This window comes from Mus musculus, chromosome 11 (assembly GCF_000001635.26).
Source record: "Mus musculus strain C57BL/6J chromosome 11, GRCm38.p6 C57BL/6J".
Lineage (NCBI taxonomy): Eukaryota > Metazoa > Chordata > Mammalia > Rodentia > Muridae > Mus > Mus musculus.
Genome location: NC_000077.6, coordinates 92,974,376 through 92,997,354, shown reverse-complemented (window position 1 = coordinate 92,997,354; position 22,979 = coordinate 92,974,376).

Below are 22,979 nucleotides of genomic sequence, written 5' to 3'. Positions count from 1 at the left end.
GTATTTTGTCATTACTTATTTATGGGTTAGAGGGTGACATGTGAACATGAAGGTCAGAAGTCAACTTGTGGGACTCATTTCCCCCCTTCTTCCAGGTGATCGCTGAGAATGGATCTCAGGCTGTTAGGCTTGGGAGCCGGTGCCTTAGGCAGCAGATGCCTTGATCCACTGTGTCATCTTCCTGGATCACCTTAAGTTTCTTTTGGATGCAGAAAACACAATTGCTTTCATGTAAGGAGGAAGATGAGTACTCTTGCTGATGAGTGGAGTGTGCAAGATGCCTCTGGCACCTCTGATACCTGTGACCCCTGTGGCACCTGTGGCACCTCTGCCAAAAAGAAACTGGGAGGCATTTTCAGTCTTCTGAGTGATTTCGTTTTCTTTTTACCAGGGTGTCAACCTTGGGTTGAATAATTTTTGTACATGACAAGAAACTTAAACGATTGCACTAACTATAGAATCAATAGTGAAAGGATTGAAGAGCTGTTGCATTCTTTCCAAGGGGCCACAGATGACTTGTGCTCGAGATTCTTAGCAGTCCTGCTTGAGGATTCCTCTGTGCATCTCAATCCTCGTGGAGCTCTGGTCTTAACAAAATGACTCCGTGAGTTCTAAATATGTCCTGCACCCGTCTATTTCCCTAGGCTTCCTTTCTTTCAGGGTCTTCACTCGTTTGGAATAAAAAAAATGTGTGTCATTTCACCTGCAAGTTTGCAAACCTCAGCTGCAGCTGCAGTGGTTACCGTGAGCTTGAGAGCACGTGTGGCTCCTGGAAAGCCACAGCATTTTGTGGGCTGAGTTCCTTAGTCTTAAATTGCAGCCGTTGGATAGAACTCCAAATCCAAGCTCTGTTTAGCAAATTCATATTGAGAAAATGTGTATTGTATTGAATAGCTACATGAAAAGCTCAATTGCTTTTGTATATAGTATATTGGCTTCATATATAGTAACGCACGTATATACATATATATATGTGTGTGTGTATATATGTATATATGTGCATATATGTGCATATATGTGTATATATATGTGTGTGTGTGTGTATTTATTCAACTTTTGTTTTGTTAGATGACAAATCATTAAGACTGTTTCACTCCAGTTGTTTCTTTTCTGCTCATTAATCAGTAACCAACATAGTACCTAAAAAGAAGTAGGCATTCAAGACACTTGTGAAGAGTGAGTAAATTTTAAACTTTGCATCACCAGCTAGTATCTGACTTGACTCACTTGTAATATGCTTTAATCTCATGAGGATGTTTGTCTGAAGTGGTTTATGGTGTGTGGTGGTCATGATGGTGGTAATGGTAATGTGTGTGTGTGTAAGTTTGTGTATTGTGTGTATGTGGGTGTTTGTGTGGTGTCTGTGTTTGAGTGTTTGTGTAGTGGGTGTGTTTGGAAGTCTGTGTGGTGTGTGTATATGGGTGTTTGTGTGGTGTGTGTATATGGGTGTTTGTGTGGTGTGTATATATGGGTATTTGTGTGGTGTGTGTTGGGGGGTGTTTGTGTGGTGTGTATGTGTGTTTGTGTGTGTGTGTGTATGGAAGCTTGTGTGGTGTGCATGTGTGGGTGTTTGTGTGGTTTGTGTATATGGGTGTTTGTATGGTGTGTGTGTGTGTGTGTGTGTGTGTGCGTGGGTATAGGTGTTTGTGTGGTGTGGTATGTGTATGTGTGATGTGTATATGTGGGGGTGTGGTGTATTGTGTATGTATGTAGCATGAGTATGTGTGTGTGTTGTGTATGTGATATGTGCATGGTGTGATATGTGTGTGTATAGTGATATGTGTGTTTCTTTCACTTTCCTATTAAAATTGTGTTATAGCTGTAAGGGGAAATGCTATGACAAGTTCAGAAATCTCATATGGCTCTTTGGTATCCACAGGAAACAGTGAGGTTAATTACTACAGTGGGAAACAATCTATAGTCTATGCCACAGTCCCCACCTTTTCTTTTTCTACTTGTCACTTCAAACTGCACGTGAATGGCATTAAAATAATAGACCATCTATTGCACTGCTAGTCCTTACTCTACTTACTCTTGGAGTGCCCTGGAGCTTGACAATGGGTTTCTTCCTTTATCTTTATTTCTGATTCTGAAATGTATATTCTAGCTAATTTTTAAAGCACTCAAGTACCCATTTGCTCTCTCTTTTGGTTGATATGAACTAATTGACAATCATTTGCCTTTATACATTCTTAACTAACAAATTTCTCCCCTTTAGATTGTGTGTGTGTGTGTGTGTGCATGTCAGAATATAACTTTGGTCAGGAGTGTCTACTTTGTTTGTTGAGACAGTGTCTCTAGATTGCTTGGAGGTTACCAAGTATATTAGGCTTCTTGGCCAGTGAGCCCTGAGATGTATCTAACTGTCTCTGAGTCTTCAAGGCTGGGGTTATAGCTCTGAAGCTTTGAACTCAGATCTTAATGCTTGCACATTAAACACTTTACTGCTGAGCAATCTCCTCAATTTTATAAAATTAATTACACAATTTCACTTAGTGAAATGCATGCTTGTTCAGCAACCATCCATTTCCCAACACTACTGCTGTAGGACAGACCTCTTGATCTATTTTTTTAAATCCTTGTTAGTCTGACCATACTTGGGGATATTATATAGATAATATTATATAGATAATGAAATGCCATGTGTTTCTGGCACAATCACTATGTCTGAATTACAAAATAGATTATATTATGTGTATTTATCTACAATACTTTATCATTCTTGGCCTCTGTATAGACCAGAACAATAAAAATTCTTAACAACTGATAAATGGTTGATAAATGGCAAACCACTTGAAATTCCTCAGCCTCAAGGACGATTCCCGAGTTTAGTCCTCAGAATCCCTGCATTTGCTTGATGTCTTAGGGTTTTTATTGTTACTCTTCAATCTCTTAGTGCCTTGGAATTTCTCAAGATTCTATGCTAGCCCCCTTTTCTTTATGTTAATGATATTTGTTCCTTTGATGACATTGTACAGACTCATAATTTTAAATATGAACTATCCCCTAAACCCATTGAAATTTATAGCCACCATCTGGCATCTTCCCTAAGCTCCAGATTCCAAGATCAGTTGGACTCTTGTCATTTTCACTGGGTTGTTTAATAGACAGCACATATTAGCCTTATCAAAACAAAGCATTTGAATCCTTCCTTTGTTGCCTACCAAATTATATCACCCCAGGATTTCTCATTTCATTAAGTGACACCATTGTTCACCATGTTATTCAGACTCCAAGCCTCTGCTTTAGTGTCCACGTATGCTGAGTTTTTCTAGTGGTCAGATATGAACCCAGACAGTATTATTTCAAGGTGGCTTAACAACAGCTCAGGGAATGAGAAGACATTGTATAGCTTCACCAGTGCCTAGCACACTGCCTGTCATAAAGTGGAATTGCACTGATGTTCAGAAATGACCGACTTGTTCATAAGCATGCATGTTAAAACATGAAATTCTATAAATATTTTAACATAAACATTAGCTACATTAATTATGTTAAAATATTTATGAACAAACAACTGACAAGAAGCTACTTAAGGGAAGAATTCATTTTAGTGCACAGTTTAAACTGATAAAGTCCACTAAATGGATGGGGTGGGGAAATGTATGTAGCAGAGAGCATGAAGCAGCTCATCACACTGACGTGAAGAATCTGTATAAAAACCCTCCTTCATCAAGCCTCCCCTTTCTAAAGGTTCCACAACTCTGTAGAAAAGTTCATCCTTCTGGAAACAGAGTTTTCAAAAGCATGAGTCTGAAAAAGACGTTTTGCATTCAAACTTTACTAATGGGGATTTTGTTGTTTTCATTTTAGAAAATTCTAAGAAGGGGTGAAGTGTCCACACTTTGGTCTTCATTCTTCTTGAGTGTCATGTGTTTTGCAAATTGTATCTTGGGTATTCTAAGTTTCTGGGCTAATATTCACTTATCAGTAAGTGCATATCATGTGAGTTCTTTTGTGATTGGGTTACCTCACTCAGGATGATGCCTTCCAGATCCACCCGTTTGCCTAGGAATTTCATAAATTAATTGTTTTTAATAGCTGAGTAGTATTCCATTGTGTAAATGTACCACATTTTCTGTATCCATTCTTCTGTTGAGGGACATCTGGGCTCTTTCCAGCTTCTGGCTATTATAAATAAGTCTGCTATGAACATAGTGGAGCATGTGTTCTTATTACCAGTTGGAACATCTTCTGGATATATGCCCAAGAGAGGTATTGCTGGATCCTTCAGTAGTACTATGTCTAATTTTCTGAGGAACCGCCAGACTGATTTCCGGAGTGGTTGTACAAGCTTGCAATACCACCAACATGCCCCTTCTTAGAATTGGGAACAAAACACCAGTGGAAGGAGTTACAGAGACAAAGTTTGGAGCTGATACGAAAGGAAGGACTATCCAGAGACTGCTTCACTCAGGGATCCATCCCATAATCAGCCACCAAATGCAGACACTATTGCACACACAAGCAAGATTCTCCTGAAAGGATCCTGATTTGGCTGTCTCTTGTGAGGCTATGCCAGTGCCTGGCAAACACAGAAGTGGATGCTCACAGTCAGCTATTGGATGGAACACGGGGTCCCCAGTGGAGGAGCTAGAGAAAAGTACCCAAGGAGCTGAAGGGGTCTGCAACCCTATAGGTGGAACAACAATATGAACTAACCAGTACCCCCAGAGCTCGTGTCTCTAGCTGCGTATGTAGCAGAAGATGGCCTAGTTGGCCATCATTGGGAAGAGAGGCCCCTTGGTCTTGCAAACTTTATATGCCCCAGTAAAGGGGATCTCCAGGGCCAGGTGGGGGTGGGGGTGGAGGGGAAACACCAGGGCCAAAAAGTAGGAGTGGGAGTGTATGGGAGTGGAGAGGGGGGAGGGTATAGGAGATTTTTGGGATAGGATTTGAAATGTAAATGAACAAAATACCTAATAAAAATTGGGAAAAAAAGAAAATACATTTTTGAAACAATGTCAAAACCAAGTATATTAGGGGTAAATAATTATGAATTATCTAAGAATTTAATGTAAAATTATTTTACCTTTTATTAATAGATAGTTTAGGTAGTTTGTTTAAGGCCATGAATTCTAGTCTCCTAAGATAATAAAAAACTATATTGCCAGCAATGAATATAAAAATAAACCACTAATGGTAAATCATTAGAAATGTTACAATAAGAGTAGTTAATAATAAAAATTATCTTCATATTATATTACCTGGGGTTCTAAGGAATGGCAAAGGTCAATTCTACATTTGGGAAGAGAAGGAGGAACAGAAAGAATGCTGGAGTAGGGAAAAGGGGGAATGTTATCAAAGCATAATTATTTATAGGTATGAAAATATCAAAATGAAATCCAGAATTTTGTATAGTGTATATATGACCAAAAGGTCAACAACCCCCACCCCCTGATAAAACTGAGAGTCTAAGACTTACAAAAACAGTACTTCAAAGGGTGGGGGAAGACACAGAGACAAAGTATTAAATCATTCCAGGTTTGTGTCCTCTGCAAGAGATTATGAGTTTATCATATTTCCAAATTTAAAGAGACCCTTGAGTAATCATAAAAATGGGTAAAAATCAGGTCATATGTCAGTGTGATACTTCAGAATGCATGTGACAAAGAGGACATCTTGAAAGCTTCCAGAAGGAGGGAGGGGATAGGGGTTTTTCAGAGGGGAAACTAGGAAAGGGGATAACATTTGAAATGTAAATAAAGGAAATACCCAATAAAAAAAAGGAAAAAACAACATACACTCAATTGTTGCTCATTGGTCCAAGAATACAATCATTAAAAAAAAAGGAAGAAGAAGAAGAAGAAGAAGAAGAAGAAGAAGAAGAAAAAGAAGAAGAAGAAGAGGAGGAGGAGGAGGAGGAGGAGGAGGAGGAGGAGGAGGAGGAGGAGGAGGAAGAGGAAGAGGAAGAGGAAGAGGAAGAGGAAGAGGAAGAGGAAGAGGAAGAGGAAGAGGAAGAAGAAGAAGAAGAAGAAGAAGAAGAAGAAGAAGAAGAAGAAGAAGAAGAAGAAGAAGAAGAAGAAGAAGAAGAAAGGAGGAGGAGGAGGAGGAGGAGGGTTACTACCAATGGAGAGCATGGAGTTGGGAGGAAGGTATGACGGGGTCCCAGATGAGCTGGAGGGGACTGAGGGGCAGTGGTCTTACTATGCTTCCTGTCTATCCAATGGGATATTATGAGTGCTGACTAAATGTTAAGAAGGAAACAGGTGGGCAGGGTGTGGTGGCACATGCCTTTAATCCCAGCACTTGGGAGGCAGAGGCAGGAGAATTTCTGAGTTCAAGGCCAGCCTGGTCTACAGAGTGAGTTCCAAGACAGCCAGGACTATACAGAGAAACCCTGTCTCGAAAAACAAAACAAAACAAAACAAAACAAAACAAAACAAAACAAAACAAAATGAAACAAAACAAAAGACAGAAACAGGTGAAATTGTATAGACAATTAAATCACATAAAAAAAAGAATAAGATAATAAGTGGCAATGTTTCTTACTGGAGACCCTGGAAACTTCAAGACACTGGAAAAATACCTTCATATATTTGATTTGTCAATAATGTCTAAGTAAGTATTCTATACTTAGTTTATCAGTATTCATCAAGTTCAAGGGCAGAATGAAAGCATATGTGGACATACAGACTCTTGCAAAAAACTCATCTCCCTGTGTATGTTTTCAAGGGAATTGACAAGAGGATATATGTTTTGTAATAAATTAATAAAGCACAAAGGAAATAGAACATGAGAAATATTGGATGCATCACAGTGGAGAAGTCTCTTCTACAAAAGAAAATCATACATGCCTTCAGGAAGAACTGCTCCTAAAAGATCAATGTAATGCAATAATGCTTTATAATATCTTGGTATAATGTCTTAAGGACTTTTGTAACACTGGAAAACAATACAGTAATAAATTAAAGAGTAACACTTGGAAAACTATTACACAACACACACACACACAAAGGAAGAGAGAGAGAGAGAGAGAGAGAGAGAGAGAGAGAGAGAGAGAGAGAGAGATCCATCCAAGTAAGTAGGCTGAAACAAGTCAATGATAATGTCAGGGAGAATAATATTTTAATCATAAAAGTTAAATTCTACTCAACTATTTGTGATCCTTACATAAAAGTGATAATATAAACATTGACTTAATAAAAGTCAGAGGCTTAGAAGGATTGGGCTATTGGTTATAAAAAACAAAATAGAAGGAGTTCGAGGTAATCTTTAAAAGTGAAAAGCAATAAATGGCAATATAAGCAGATTATTTGGAAATGCAGAAGTAAATATCAGGAGGATCAGTTTAAACTGTGGATTGGGGCTACTGCTAGAGACCAACGAAGTGTGCATGCATGCGTGTGTGTGTGTGTGTGTGTGTGTGTGTGTGTGTGTGTGTGAATGGGAGGAGTGTGCCAGGAGTGTTCTGTGGTGGTACGATACCCACTTAACTACTGTCTGTATATGTCGAAGTTTCAATGAAAATGCTAATATAATCGCAACCATGTAAAATATTTATTGGAGAGGAGTATATTGCAGTAATAATAAAGACAAAAATACCACAAAGATATGGTTTTCTCATATGTAGAGAAAAGGAATTGTAGCTAAAAGAAAAACCCAAGTATAGATGAGCAAAGAAACACATATTCCTGATTAGTAAAATTAATCTTTAAGGTATCTTTTATTTTAAAAATATAGTTTTAAGAAAATATCACCGAAAATATTGTGAGAAATTTTGGAGAAAGTAAAATTATATTAATCTATGAATATACATATGCTAATTTTGAAAAAGTAAAACAGCAAAAGACCCGCCTTTTCAAATATTAGGAACTACTTTAAAGTTCAGGTAAAATAGGAGTGAAATTAACATATTAGTCAAGGGATGACTTATATGAAATAAGTGAAATAGTACTTAGCCTAGGGGAAAATTTTGTATTTTGTATAAGAACATACACGTGTATGTATGTATGTATGTATGTATGTATTTATGTATGTATATATGTATGTAACGACAAAAAGAATAGATAAGCCATGGACTTGAAAAAAAGTAAAGACAGGATAAAGGAGGGTTTGAATGAAGGAAAAGGGAGAGGAAAAATGATGTAATTATATCGTAAAATCAAAAGTTAAAGAAATACTTTTCAAAAAAACTTGCAGTATAATTTTCAACACCAAAACTAATGTTTGGTAATTTGTTATTTAAATATTAGGTTGAGCACTATAATATTCTACTATACATATTTATGAGGGATTATACTGCTTCAAAGACTGACAAATGAAATATTTTGGTAAGCATGAACAATAATAGAATTGATTTGGCAATATGGGTACATTACATGAGCAGAAATACCAAAAGAAGCAATCCCACCAGCTACATTAATGACTGCATTCCCTAAAATATGAGAACATTTGTACATCAAGCAAGACAACAGAACAGAACAGTGCCAAGCACCCAGTGTCTCTCAGACCTGATTGTACAGTGAACAGGTAAACAGGCACCGTAGTAGGTTCCCATCCCCAGACATTCATTTACACTGCCTCCATACATCCCAAGGCCACAGTCCCAGTCAAGGAACATGCATGCTGTATCAGTTAACATTATGTTTCTTTAAATAGGTTCACTCCCCTTTGCTTGACTGGGCATTAGCACCCAGCTGTCCCATATTAGCACAGGGAAGGGGTAGAGGGAGGCTCAGGGGACTTCATAAAAACAGATTTAACTTCCAGTATCCCTCTCTACACCAGATCACCCTTCATAGGTCTCCAGAGCTAGTGGACCCCACCCTCTGCTTACCTTCCCTCTGCTTTTTGGGTAGCAGTGGTAGTTTTCCCCAACATCAATTATCATTTTGTTTCCACCTCTATTTTATATCCCAAACACTGCTGAACTGTCTCTTCTTCTAATCCTCCCAAAATGTGTGTGTTTCCCATCCTTGTGATTTTGTTTCCCTGGTGACTACTCTATCATCATATTAGTGTGAACCGCAGTAATGTGAGTTAGTAGGACTCACAGTAATGTGAGTTAGTGGGACTCACAGTAATGTGAGTTAGTGGGACCCACAGTAATCTGAGTTAGTGGGACTCACAGTAATGTGAGTTAGTGGGACCCATACTAATGTGAGAGAGAATATTGTGTGCTTAGTCATTTGCAATCAGTAGTCTTTAACCCACATTTTGTGGTGCTCTCTCACTGAATTAAAAAAAAAGACTATTCTGAAACAATTCAAATAATAAAATGGAATGGGTCATGAAATATTTTAATGATCAGCATAAGAATCAGAAATGATTCTGCGAGTGACAGAGTAAGATATTCAAAGGACTACATATGAATGTTCTAAAATGTGCTAGTAATCAAATAAAGGCAAGGAGATCAAGGGAGAAAGCATGATTTTTCACACATTAAACTGATTTTTTACAAAAAAAATGTTATGTTGCTTGTCACAAAGCATGAAGTTAGGCTGTTTGCTGGAAGTGAGTACAGCAGGAGATCATCTTATCAAGCCACTGAAGTTGGTGTCAGAAAGGTGAATATAACCTCTCTCCTTCGTGGCTCCTAGGTATCATACAGTCACAAAAGTAATATGTGTATGTGTTCAATGAAAGTAGATGAGAAATTGTTTAGGAGAACAGAGGGGACAAATGGCAGGAGGTCTGAGAAAATGGAGGGGGAGCATAAGGGGAATATGCTAATCTATCTATCTATCTATCTATCTATCTATCTATCTATCTATCTATCTATCATCTATCTATCTATCATCTATCTATCATCTATCTATCTATCATCTATCTATCTATCATCTATCTATCATCTATCTATCTATTAGCTATAAAGAATTAAGAGAAGAAAATTGAGGCTAAAAAGCAAAACAGCTAAATTTTTATGTTGTTTAATACTAGGGGTAGTGTTTGAATGGCATCCCCCCAAGCCCCGTACACTGCCAGCAAGTGTGTACACATGAGAGGTTTTAGTAAGATATAATTCAGGACACTGTACAAGGCTCCTTTAAATACAAGTATCTACTTCTAGGCATCTGTTTATACTGCATATTTACTGTATATGTAAATATAGTATAAAATGGCAAATCATTATAACCTTGCCTTTTTTTTGAGAAAAATGTAGAGATTTTTCACAGACAAAATAACTAGAGGATAAAAAAATGGTACTCCTGTCAGGATGGAACGACTTGTATATGGTTCTCCCACCCCCCAATCCTAAATATCTAGAACTGGTAGAATTGCAGTGTATTTATCTGGTTGACCATGAGGTATGTGATAGAAAGGATATGCAACATTATTTTTACATTTGTTATTCTTATCAAGAGATGATTCATAATTCTGGAACATCTGAATTACTTACTAAAGGGACCAGTGGTTGATAGTGATTGATTGGTTGATGGGATAAGTAATTAGTACGCAGCTCTAAACATGGGGAGAGAATCTTACTTCTAGTCTAGTACAGGTACAATAGGAAGATGAGAAGACATTGTGTTGGACAGAATAAATGTGAAGATGGAAATATCAGCTAAGGTCAGATATAAACAGAGAGGTAAACAAAGATATCAAGGAAGGATGACAGAAACACACTATGAAGTCAAAGAATGTTCATGGACTTTTAAGGCAGAAACGTGCGGAGCTTAATCTTAGGCTCAGTTATTAGTAGCTTTGGAATTATAGAAAGAAAATAGTGAAAACATACCCAGTAAAGTTTTTTCTCATTGAGATGGAAAAAAGATGGAAGATTCTTGGTAATGAGCAGGGTCAGAGACTTCAAATTCATGGAAAGACAGTGACAAGGAAAGTACAGATTTTTGATGATGGTCAGTATCAACCTCAATTATCAGAAGTGCATTTTGTCTTAGGGGAGAAGTAACTAGGAGAGACAGTATTTTGAATTATATGTAAGCATTAAGGCTCTGTCACTGTGGTGTTCCATCCTTAGCTTATTGGAGAGCATTCAAATTATATAAGCATACTTATATAGACGAAAATCTACATTTACCAAACCTATTAAACAATTTGCCTAAAAGAAATTTAATGGCCTATTGCCATATTTTTTCTTTAATGACTTGATATCCCTTAGTTGGTTTTTGTTGTTGGGTTTTTTTGTTTTGTTTTGTTTTTAGCCATGCAGTGAGGAAAGTATCTTGGCTTAAGCCGCATCCTTGTCAATGTGTCAATGTCATCACTTGGTTGCTAGAAGAACATGAAGATGGATGTCATGGGTTCAAATCTCAATTGCAATGTTTGCTGGCTCAGTCACCTTGGAACTGACTGTTAATTAAGCTGTGGGAGTCACATCATTTTCATCTCCGAGGAAAATTAATGACAGGATTGGGTAAGAAGCAATGATAATGTATGTCGTTTCTAACACATTGTCTCAGGCAGCAATGATAGGTTTCATAGATTTTTGTGGATTCAGGGCTGCTAACAGGCATTTGAAGAGAAATTGCTTAAAAATGCTTTTCAATGTACCATTACAATTGATGCGTTTCCGAGATTCTGATCTATATTTTTCTGAGCAAGACAGCAAGCGATTTTCACCTCCTCTCCTAGGGCTTTATGATAACGGGTTTTGCTTGTTCTCGATTTGGGCTGGAGGTGGTGAAGTATTTCATGGGGACAGAAAGCACAGCCTTCTATTCTGACAGCCAGCAATTCTCTTCTTGCAGCACGTCTCTCAGACAGAAATTTAGAGAAGCACACATACTCCATTCATCATACCTTCCAAGAGGCAGATTCTAGCACTCTAGAATTAAGAGTGAACATTGAATCCAAGAAGAAAGAGAGACATCTATTTTACCTTTGACATCCCAGCACTGTATGAGAGAACCAGAAAGGCACAAGGTGAGACCTTGTGTTTTCTTTAAGTTGAGAAAGCTGAGTTCCCAGCTTTCATGCTTGGATAGAACATTGATGATATTGATTGGAAAAGGCCAGTGGAATGTTAAAATTATGCAGCACTTCTGCTGTCCTTCTGCAAACCATGCATGTGACGGTTTACTACCTACGCATTGTTCTGTGGAAGACAAAAATGAACAGAATGCTTCTCCAACCTCCTCCCAAAAGGCTGACTGGTGATTCACTTTTAAACTCACTGCAATGGCTACTTGCATTATTATTTCTCTTTTAAATCTTATGGGTTTTTTGAGAGTCAAAAGGTCCTTTTTAGTTAATAAAGAACTATTTGTTTTTATGAATTCTTTTTGAGCATGACTTCTGCAGTCTAGCTAGAATGACTCATTTCAAAGCACTCTTTGGCCATTCATTCACTGCTCAGATTTCTCAGAAAGCAATTCAGTTATTTGTGTGGAGAATAATGGAAAGGAAGCTGTGCTTAAGAGTCAACATCTTCAATATTTATTAAGGTGTAGCTTCATCAGGTACATGCCTGTTATGGATTAGGTATGAATAGTGCACCCTACCTAGATATACATTAAGGACTTGATCCCCAGGTGAGTCCTGTTGGGAAATATTGTTGATCTTTAAGAGATGATATCTAAGCTGGGGACATAGCTTAGCAGGAAGAATGTTTACTTAGCATTCAGATTGCCCTGGGTCCATTCCACAACACTGCATAATTCAGGCATGGGTGATGTATACCTGTAATTCCAGAGAAGTAAAAGAAGAAACAGAAGTTCAAAATTATCCTTGGCTGTGTGACGAATGCAATACAAGCCAGCAAAGGATTCATGGGACTCTGATTCAAAAAAAAAGAAAGAAAGAGAGAGAGAGAGAGAGAGAGAGAGAGAGAGAGAGAGAGAGAGAGAGAGAGAGAGAGAAAAGAAAAGAAGAGAAGAGAAGAGAAGAGAAGAGAAGAGAAGAGAAGAGAAAAGAAAAGAAAAGAAAAGAAGAGAAGAGAAAAGAAAAGAAAAGAGTGGAGCTTGGGTCTAATGGGAAGTCCTTAAGTAGGTGAAGGCATAACCCAAAGAATACTGAGGAAGCTTTCCTGTCCTGTCTCTCTCTACTTCCTGGCTTGCTGTAACGCCCACCACCACCATGATACGCCACCCTATAGCAATGACCCAGTGAAATTTTCCTACCTGGATTAGACTCTACAGATATGCAAATCAAAGAAAACAATATTTCTTTTTAAAATTATTATTATTATATTTATTTACAATCCAGCCATTGCCCTCCTCTCCTACGTCCCACTCTCACAGAGTTCATTATCCCATTTTTTATTGGATATTTTACTTATTTACATTTCAAATGTTATCCCCTTTCCCAGTTTCCCCTCTACAAATCCCCTATCCCATACCCCTTACCCTGCTTAAATGAGGGTGCTCCCCTAACAACCTACCCCCTCCTGCATCACCACCCTAGCATTCCTCTACACTGGAGCATCAACCCTTCACAGGACCAAGGACCCCACATCCCATTGATGTCAGATAGGCCCCTCAGCTCCTTCAGGCCTTTGTGCAACTCCTCCATTGGGATACCTGTGCTCAGTCCTATGGTTGACTGCAAGCCTCCGCATCTGTATTGGTCAGGATATGTCAGAGCCTCTATAGGAGACAGCAGTATCAGGCTTCTGTCACAAGCACTTCTTGGAGTCAGAAATAGTGTCTAGGTTTGGTGTCCTCATGTGGGATGGATGCCCAGGTTGGGCAGTCTCTGGATGGCCTCTCCTTCAGTCTCTGGTCTACTCTTTGTCCCCATATTTCCTTTAGACAGGAGCAATTCTGGGTTAAAATTTTGGAGATGGGTGAGTGGCCCCATCTCTTAACCAGGGGGCCATGTCTAACCTCTGGAAATGGTCTCAACATGTTCTCCCTCCCCTTTGTGGGGTATTTCAGCTAATGTCATCCCTGTGGGGTTCTGGGAGGCTCTTGCTTTCCTGGCATCTGGGACTTTCTGGTTGCTACCCCCAGCCCCCATTGCTACACACTTCTATTCAATTTCCTGACTCTCTGTACATCTCCTCCATCTCCTCCCATACCTGATTCTTCCTTTCTTTTTCCCTCCCCCTCTTCTCTTCCTAACAACTCCCTCCTACCCTCTACTTCCCTTGATTATTTTGTTCCCCCTTCTAAGTAGGACTGAAGCATCCATTCTTTGGTCTTCCTTCCTCTTGAGCTTCATGTAGTCCATGAGTTGTATCTTGGTTATTCCACACTCTTTGCCTAATATCTGCTTATCAGTGATTATATACCATATGTAGTCTTTTGTGACTGAGTCACCTCACTCAGGATGATATTTTCTAAATCCGCCCATTTGCCTGTGAATTTCATGAAGTCACTGTTTTAAATAGCCAGATAGTATTCTATTGTGTAAATGTAACACATTTTCTGTATCCATTCCTCTGTTGAGGGGCATCTGGGCTGTTTCCATCTTCTGGCTATTACAAATATGGTTGCTATGAACATAGTGGAGCATGTGTCATTATTACATGTTGGAGTATCTTCTGGGTATATGCCCAGGAAGATAGTATAGCTAGGTCCTCAGGTAGTATTATGTCCAATTTCCTGAGGAACCATCAGACTGGTTTCCAGAGTAGTTATACCAGCTTGCAATCCCACCAGCAATGGAGAAGTGCTCCTCTTTCTCTACATCCTTGCCAGCATCTGCTGTCACCTGAGTTTTTGATCTTAGCCATTCTGACTTGTGTGAGGTGGAATCTCAGGGTTATTTTGATTTGAATTTCCCTGATGACTAAGGATGTTGAATATTTCCTTAGGTGCTTCTTGGTCATTTGATATTCCTCAGTTAAGAATTCTTTGTTTAGCTCTGTACCTCACTTTTACTAGGGTTATTTGATTCTCTGGAGTCTAACTTCTTGAATTCTTTGTGTATATTGGATAAAATCCCTCTATTGGATGTAGGATTGGTAAAGAACTTTTCTCAATTTGTTGGTTGCTGTTTTGTCCTGTTGACAGTGTCCTTTGCCTTACAGAAGCTTTGCCATTTTATGAGGTCCCATTTGTTGATTCTTGATCTTAGAACATAAGCCACTGGAGTTCTGTTCAGGAAAATTTCCCCTGTGCCCATGTGTTCCAGGTTCTTCCCCACTTTCTCTTCTATTAGTTTCAGAGTATCTGTTTTCATGTGGAGGTCCTTGATCCACTTGGATTTGAGCTTTGTACCAGGAGATAAGAAAGGATTGATTTGCATTCTTCTACATGGTGACCTCCAGGTGAACCTGGACCATTTGTTGAAAATGCTCTCTTTTTTCCACTGGATGGTTTTAGCTCCTTTGTCAAAGATCAAGTGACCATAGGTATGTGGGTTCATTTATGGGTCTTCAATTCTATTCTAGTGACCTTCCTGACTGTCTCTCTACCAATACAATGTAGGTTTTTTTTGTTTTGTTTTGTTTTGTTTTGTTTTGTTTTTAATTGCTATTGCTCTGTAATATAGCTTGAGGTCAGGGATAGTGATTCCCCCAGAAGTTCTTTTATTATTGAGAATAGTTTTTGCTATCCAGGGATTTTTGATATTTCAAATGAATTTGCAAATTACTCTTTCTAACACTATGAAGAATTGAGTTGGATTTTTGATGGGGATTGAATTGAATCTGTAACTTGCTTTCGGGAAGATGGCTATTTTTACTATATTAATTCTGCCAATCCATGAGCGTGGGAGACCTTTCCATCTTCTGAGATCTTCGATTTCTTTCTTCAGAGACTTGAAGTCCTTGTCATACAGATCTTTCACTTGCTTGGTTAGAGTCACACCAAGGTACTTTATATTATTTGTGACTATTGTGAAGGGTGTCGTTTCCCTAATTTCTTTCAAAGCCTGTTTATCCTTTGAGTAGAGGAAGGCTACTGACTTATTTGAGTTAATTTTATACCCAGCTACTTTGCTGAAGTTGTTTATCAGGTTTAGCAGTTCTCCGGTGGAATTTTGGGCGTCACTTAAGTATAGTATCATATCATCTGCAAATAGTGACGTTTTGACTTCTTCCTTTCCAATTTTAATCCCTTTGACCTTGTTTTGTTGTCTAATTACTCTGGCTAGGATTTTGAGTACTATATTGAATAAGTAGAGAGAGAATGAGCAGCCTTGTCTAGTCCCTGATTTTAGTGGGTTTGCTTCAAGTTTCTCTCCATTTTGTTTGATGTTGGCTATTGGTTTGCTATATATTGCTTTTACTATGTTTAGGTATGGGCCTTGAATTCCTGATCTTTCCAAGACCTTTAACATGAAGGGATGTTGAATTTTGTCAAATGCTTTTTCAGCATCTAATGAAATGATCATGTGTCTTGAGAGGATGTTCTCTCCACCATCGGGACTCCCTACTCCCTGGGGTCTCAATTCTCTTCAGGATTAGGCACTTTTCCCACTGAGGCAAGACCAAGCAGTCCTCAGCTGTATATGTGTCTATGTGTCAGGGCCTTGGGCCAGTTTGTATATGCTGCCTGGTTGGTAGCTCAGTGTCTGGGAACTCCCAGGGGTCTGGCTAGCTGAGACTGCTGATCTTCCTATGGGGTTGCCCTCCTCTTTAGCTTTTTCAGTCCTTCCCTTAATTCAACTATAGAGGTCCCCTACCTCAGTTCAATGGTTGAGTGTAAGTATCTGAATCTGTCTCAGTCAACTGTGGGTTGGGCCTCTCAGAGAACAGCCAGGCTAGGCTCTTGTTTGTAAGAACACCATAGCATTAATAATAGTGTCAGCCATTGGTTTCTCCTCATGAGATGGCTCTCAAGTTGGGCCAGTCACTGGACTTCCTTTCTTTCAGTCTTTTCTTCGTTTTTGTTGCTGCAGTTCTTTTAGACAGGAGCAATTCTGGGTCAGAAACTTTGACTGTGAGTTGGTAACTCCATTTCTCCACTTGAGGTCCTGTCTGTCTACTGGAGGTAGACTCTACCACTTCCCTCTCCCCCAATGTTGGTTATTTCATCTAAGGTCATTCCCATTGAGTCCTGAGAGTCTCTCACATCCCAGGTATCTGGTACTTTCTAGAGGTAAGCCCACCTCCCTCTTCCAGCCTGCAAAGTTCCATTCATTCTCCTGGCCCTCCCGACTTCTTTCCTGCTCTCACCCCCATATCTGATCCTGTTCTTCTTTTCCCCTTCCCCACCCTTCTCCCATTCAGGTCCCTCCCTCCTTTTGCCTCCTGGTGATTATTTTCTTTCTCCATCTAAGTGGGGTTGAAGCATCCTCACTTGGGCCTTTCTGCTTGTTAAACTTAAGTTTTGTGGGTTGTATCCTAGGTATTTGTACTTTTGTGCTAATGTCCACTTAGTACAGACCATGCATGTCTGTTTGGGTCTGAGTTACCTCACTCAGGATGATATTTTCTAGTTCCATCTGTTTGCTTGCAAATCTTATGATGTCCTCATTCTTAATGGCTAAATCGTATTTTACTGTGTAAAAGAACCATATTTTCTGTATCCATTCTTTGTCTAAGGGACATCTCCGTTGTTTCTAGCTTCTGGCTATTACAAATAAGGCTATCATGAACATAGTGGAGCATGTGTCCCTCTGGTATGGTGGGGTTCCTTTTGGGTATATGTCCAAGAGTGGTATAGCTGGGTCTTCAGGTATATCTATTTCCAATTTTCTGAGGAATCTCCAGATTGATTTCCAGATTGGCTGTACCAGTTTGCAATTCCAGTGGCAATATAGGAGTGTTTCTCTTTCTCCACATCCTTGCCAGCATCTGCTATCACTTGAGTTTTTGATCTTAGCCATTCTGATTGATGTAAGGTGAAATCTCAGGGTCATTTTGATTTGCATTTCTCTGATAACTAAGGACTTTGACCATTTCTTTAAGGATTTCTGGGCCATCAGAGATTCCTCTGTTGTGAATTCTCTGCTTAGCTCTGTATCCCATTTTTAAAATTGGGTTATTTGGATTTTTTGGATGTTAGCTTCTTGAGTTCTTTATATATTTTAGATATTAGTCCTCCAGCAGATGTGGGATTAGTGAGGATAAATGGGACCTCATAAAACTAGAAGCTTTTGTATGTCAAAAGACAGAATCAATAGGACAAATCAGCAGCCTACAGATTTGGAAAAAACATTTTTCTTTATGTGTTAATGCCTACAGTGTTTGATCATAACAACACAGATTTGACTAAGACAGTTCAAGTATTGTTATTTCCTTAAATCTCAGAGAAGCAAATGGCACCTAGCTCACCCTGACTCAGTACAGTTTTCCTAGGGAAGATTTCAGAAAATAACTTAGCTAAGTATTTATTATAAATCTGCTCTTTTCACTGCATTCTTCAAAGAATCTGAGCCAAAGTTCATTGTTCTGATCCAAGAGCTCTCTATTGTAGTCCAAAGAACAAACTTTTCCCCATGAACATTCAGCTCTCAACCAGAATGTGCACAACAGAAAAGTCCAATGAGTCTCCGAGGCAAATATGCCCTCAAAAGCTTCAGGTAAACTAAGAGACATGGGAGGAGAAGTGGAAAAAGTATTTATTCTCTGATAAATAACTTGCTGTTTGTCTGACTTGTGGTTATTTTCTAGTTATTGACTAAGGATTCATAGCCTTTTCAAATGTGTTTATGGCTTTGGAGTCATTAATTTACAAGCCTCCCTCATTTACATCATGAAATTCTTGAAGCTGAAGTTTATGTTATTAGTTTTTCCAGGTTGAGCATTTTTTGTATAGTTTGTGTGTTTTAAATTCCAAAATGGTTTGAAAATTGAATGCTAAATGTCAGTCATGTTACTGGAATTCATAGCCACAATGAATTAACCCTGGAAATGACTAGATAGTCCATTGTTGTTAAGCACAATAAAATATTTAATCAGTTTCCTAATGACGACTAAATTTTCACTGTTAAGAGTAACAACATGCCCCCATGCACCTTATCCTTGTTTCTATGATTTTGAAAGTTTGTGTGGCTACCTCTGTAAGTGTATAGTTCATGATGTCACCATGCATTGCTACAGTCTCCAGCAGGTCCCAAACAAATGTGCAGGCTGTCCATGTCCTCATATTTTCTGCAATTAGCATTAGGTTCTCTAAACCATTTAAAATTTGTCTTTCAATCTGAAGAACACAAGTGCCATCTTACTCTTCTTATGCGTATTTTCAGAGTTAAAACAACTACCCAACTATATCTATCTATCTATCTATCTATCTATCTATCTATCTATCTATCTATCTATCTATCTACCTACCTATCTACCTATCTATCTATGCTGTATATAATACACATATAATGTATGCATTAACATTTTAACATTTCATAACTTTGTATCTTTTACCCATTATTTCTTTAAAAAGTGTGTTTATATAATTCCTACTGATTGATTAATATATACAGGACAACACAACAATTTCTTTGCACAACTCTGGCTTCCCTGGAACTGTCTCTCTGTCTCTGCTCTGTTTCTCTCTCTCTTTCTCTTTCTCTCTCTCTCTCTCTCTCTCTCTCTCTCTCTTTCTCTCTCTCTCTCTCTCTCTCTCTCTCTCTCTCTCTCTCTCTTTCTTTCTCTGTGTGTGTATGTGCGCGGGCGTGTGTTTGTGTTTGTGTGCATGTGTGTGTGTGTGTGTGTGTGTGTGTGTGTGTGTGTGTGTGTGTCTCCCTCTGTAGAGCAGGCTGGTCTAGAAGTCACAGAGATCTACCTGTCCCTGCCTCCTGAGTGCTGGGATTAAAGGTGTTCCCTACCACCATCCAGCTGTCTGCACTTCTTTCACAAGGTATTTGATTTGGATATAAAATGTCCCCTATAGGCTCCTGTGTTAAAGCTTAGGACTCTAGCTGGTGGTACTATGGAAGGAAACCTTTAGGAAGTAGAACTTCAGCCTCAGAGGACAGGTTCTTGGGGAGAATCTCATTCTTGGCCCCCCTGTAGCCTCATGCACTGCTTCATGTATGAGAGTAGCCGAAGGACTCCTCTGCCTCACACACCTGTAGTCATGGTGTTTTTCTGTACAAGCCAATGAGATTAAGTGATTTGGGGGTGAGCCACCTGAAACTATGAGCCCTTTCTTTTCTCCTCCTCCTGCATTTCCTCCTCCTCTTCCTACTCTCTCTGACATGTTTTGAAGTATGGTGTTATACAACTCAGGCTGATCTTCTTGTTATGTGTAGCTAAGGATAACCTTGACTCTTGAAGACAGCTCCATCTCCCAAATTCTGGGACCAAATATGTGTTCCTCTATACCAGGGTTTTCTTTGCATAATTTTCGATAAGCATTTTTAGAAACACTCAGGTGATGAGACCATATGGGGTATATGTATTGCAGGTAGCTTGTCATACTGTGTGGTGGCTCCTTGGTCAGTTTTGATTGGTGGAGATTCTTTCACAGTCTTTTAGGGTTAAAATGTGTGTTTTTAATTTAGAAGTGTTGCTTACATCAAAGTCATGGAGATATTCTCTTATATTTTCTCAAAGGAGCTTTACATTTTTAGCTGCCATGTTTATGACTGAAATCTAGTTTAAGTTAAAATTAAGGTTAGGCTTGGAATTGATTTTTCCTCCAAGAAATTCAATAGCTCCGAGTATCGTTTCTAATGGCAAGTGCCATTTCTTCCCCCCAGTGAGTTGTGGCAGTAAAGTCTCAATAACTCAGGAGACCTCATGTGTGTTTGCCTTTCTCCGCACTCAGCATTGTCCCCTATTGGTTTATCTGATGCTGTAGAACAGTGCTCTTATTTTTATTTTTACTTATGGGTAAATGTGACTGTCTTTGTGTGGCAATATACATCTGCATGCAGGTGCTGTGAGGACCCGAGGTGTCACATGCCCTGGAAGTGAAGGTAGAGGTGGCTCTAAGTCACTGTTGTGAGTGTTCGGAATCAAGCTCAAGTCTGTTGGAAGGGCAACAGTGCTGCTTTCTGCTGAGCCATCTCTCCAACCCCATGATGTTATTTTACATTGTTCTCTTTTTACTTGATTCTGATAATCATTGGACCCACGTTTTAAAATCATCTCAGCCTCACTATTTGTCTTATAGTGGATAATTGATATATTCTAAGATGGTTTAAAGCTTTTATTTATTTATTATTTATTTAAAATTTGAATACACTTTTTTGAAAATTTCATACACAAGGACTATATTTACATCATTTCCACCCTCTGTTCTCTCCTCTGTCCCCCCAACTCCTAAATTTACAACCCTTTTTTAAAATTATTATTGTTACATATATACATTTATATGAATATGTAAATAGAAATACAGCCTGCCAAGTCCATTTAGTGTTCATATATGTATGTTCCTAGGAATGACAACTTGGGATTTAATGATTGATGAGGGGTCTCATGCCTGGAGAAAACTGATTATTTCTCTCACAAATCCCACTAATTGCCTGTAGCTCTTCATCTAGGGATGGGACCTTAAATACAGGTGTTCGATGATGAACACAGACACACGTTCTACAGCTAAGTGTTTGGTTCACTCGGGATTTTACTCTAAGGAGTGACATTCAACTTTTATCTTTCTCCATGTGTGTACTTTCTGTGCTCCCAAATACTGAATAATCCATCTTTCCTGTCATCTTCTTCAAACACTAAATGCCCCATTTGTCTTGGATCTATGTAGACTATTCTTTCCCATTTAGATTATGTAGTCTATTGTTAATGGTTTTTCACAGTAACAAATCTTGCTATGAAAACTCCCATTTTCAATGGAAAAATATAATATGCAAGCAGAACAAGAGTGGTTTGTAGTTATTTAATAATTTTCCATTAATTGGGGGCTGAAATGATTTATTTCTAAGTTTACAAAGAACTTTCTATTGTAGCATGTATTACTAATTAGAAGAAAAACTTCAGCATCTTGCATCTTATTACCAAATGCTAGAGATTAACAATTTTTCTTTATTTTAAGGGGAATTGCTAAATACTGCTAGAAAAATTAAAGGTCTTTTAAGATACTGTCATTTATCTACAGACCATTCTGGTTATTTAGCATAATATTAAAATGTGTTGCTGGTAATCTCTGTTTTGTGTTTTTGTGAGTGGGTGTGTCATCTATATGCTTTAAATGGATGCATTTTAGGAACTGGGGAAAATTCTGTCTATACCGAGGCTTGAGTTTTAACGTCTTAGCTTACACGTAGGTAAATTGTGAAATCTACTTTTTCCCTAGGCGATGTCAGCATTGTTAGCTAAATATTTTCATTGAATTTATTTTTTCAGATCGATAATGATTATTTTTATTGGTTACATTTGTTCTGTGGATAGTGCAGTTTGATTACTCACATTCCATTCATGCACACACCCTGTGTCATTTCATTGCTTACATTTCCCTACCCTCTCTATTCCTCCTGGCCTCTTGTTATCCCTCCATCTCTAATCCCCTGATTTTTAACCTGAACAGATTGTGTGTCTATGGGCTTGGAAGTATTCTTGGGAGCCTGGAGTTATAAAACAGAAGGCAACAACTGCCTTCCCCCAACAACCCATCAGATACCAAGAATTCAGCAGAATCAAATAGGAGCCACAAATTCTTCACTGATCCACGATTGGCTGTTGGCATGGATTGACTTGTCTTATGCAAGCCTTGTGTGGACAACCACAGCTACTGAGAACTCATGTAGGTAATTTTTTTTGTAATTTGTTTGTTTTGTCATTATATCACTAATAGTTTATTTTTCAACAAAATAGTCTCAATATATATATTTCTTCCCTTTCTAAATTCCTTCTTCTTGACCACTTTTTTCTGGTTTTGAAAAGAAGCCTTAAAAAGAAGAAATATTAAAGGATTTTAATATTTAATTTAAACCATTGCAATAGCTTTGTTACTACAAGTTTCTTTGGTGTGATAATGTGTATTCTTCCCTATTGAGACCCTTTTAAGTGACAATACTATTTTGCTCTGTGATAATGTCTGAATGCCATGAAGTTATATATTCTAGTATTTTTTGAAGCAGCCAAAATATTTAATAAACAATTGTAAATTTTTCAGAAACAAACAGGTAGAAAATCTAAACAAAACAATAGGTTATTAAAATGAGCTAAATACAATTTTAGAAATTAAAAGTAATATCAGGGAAATAAAAATTGCAAGGGTAGATGAGCTCAGAAGCAGATTTTAAAGCTATAATTCTTACCTGAGCATTTTGAGTGATTACTGGATCCA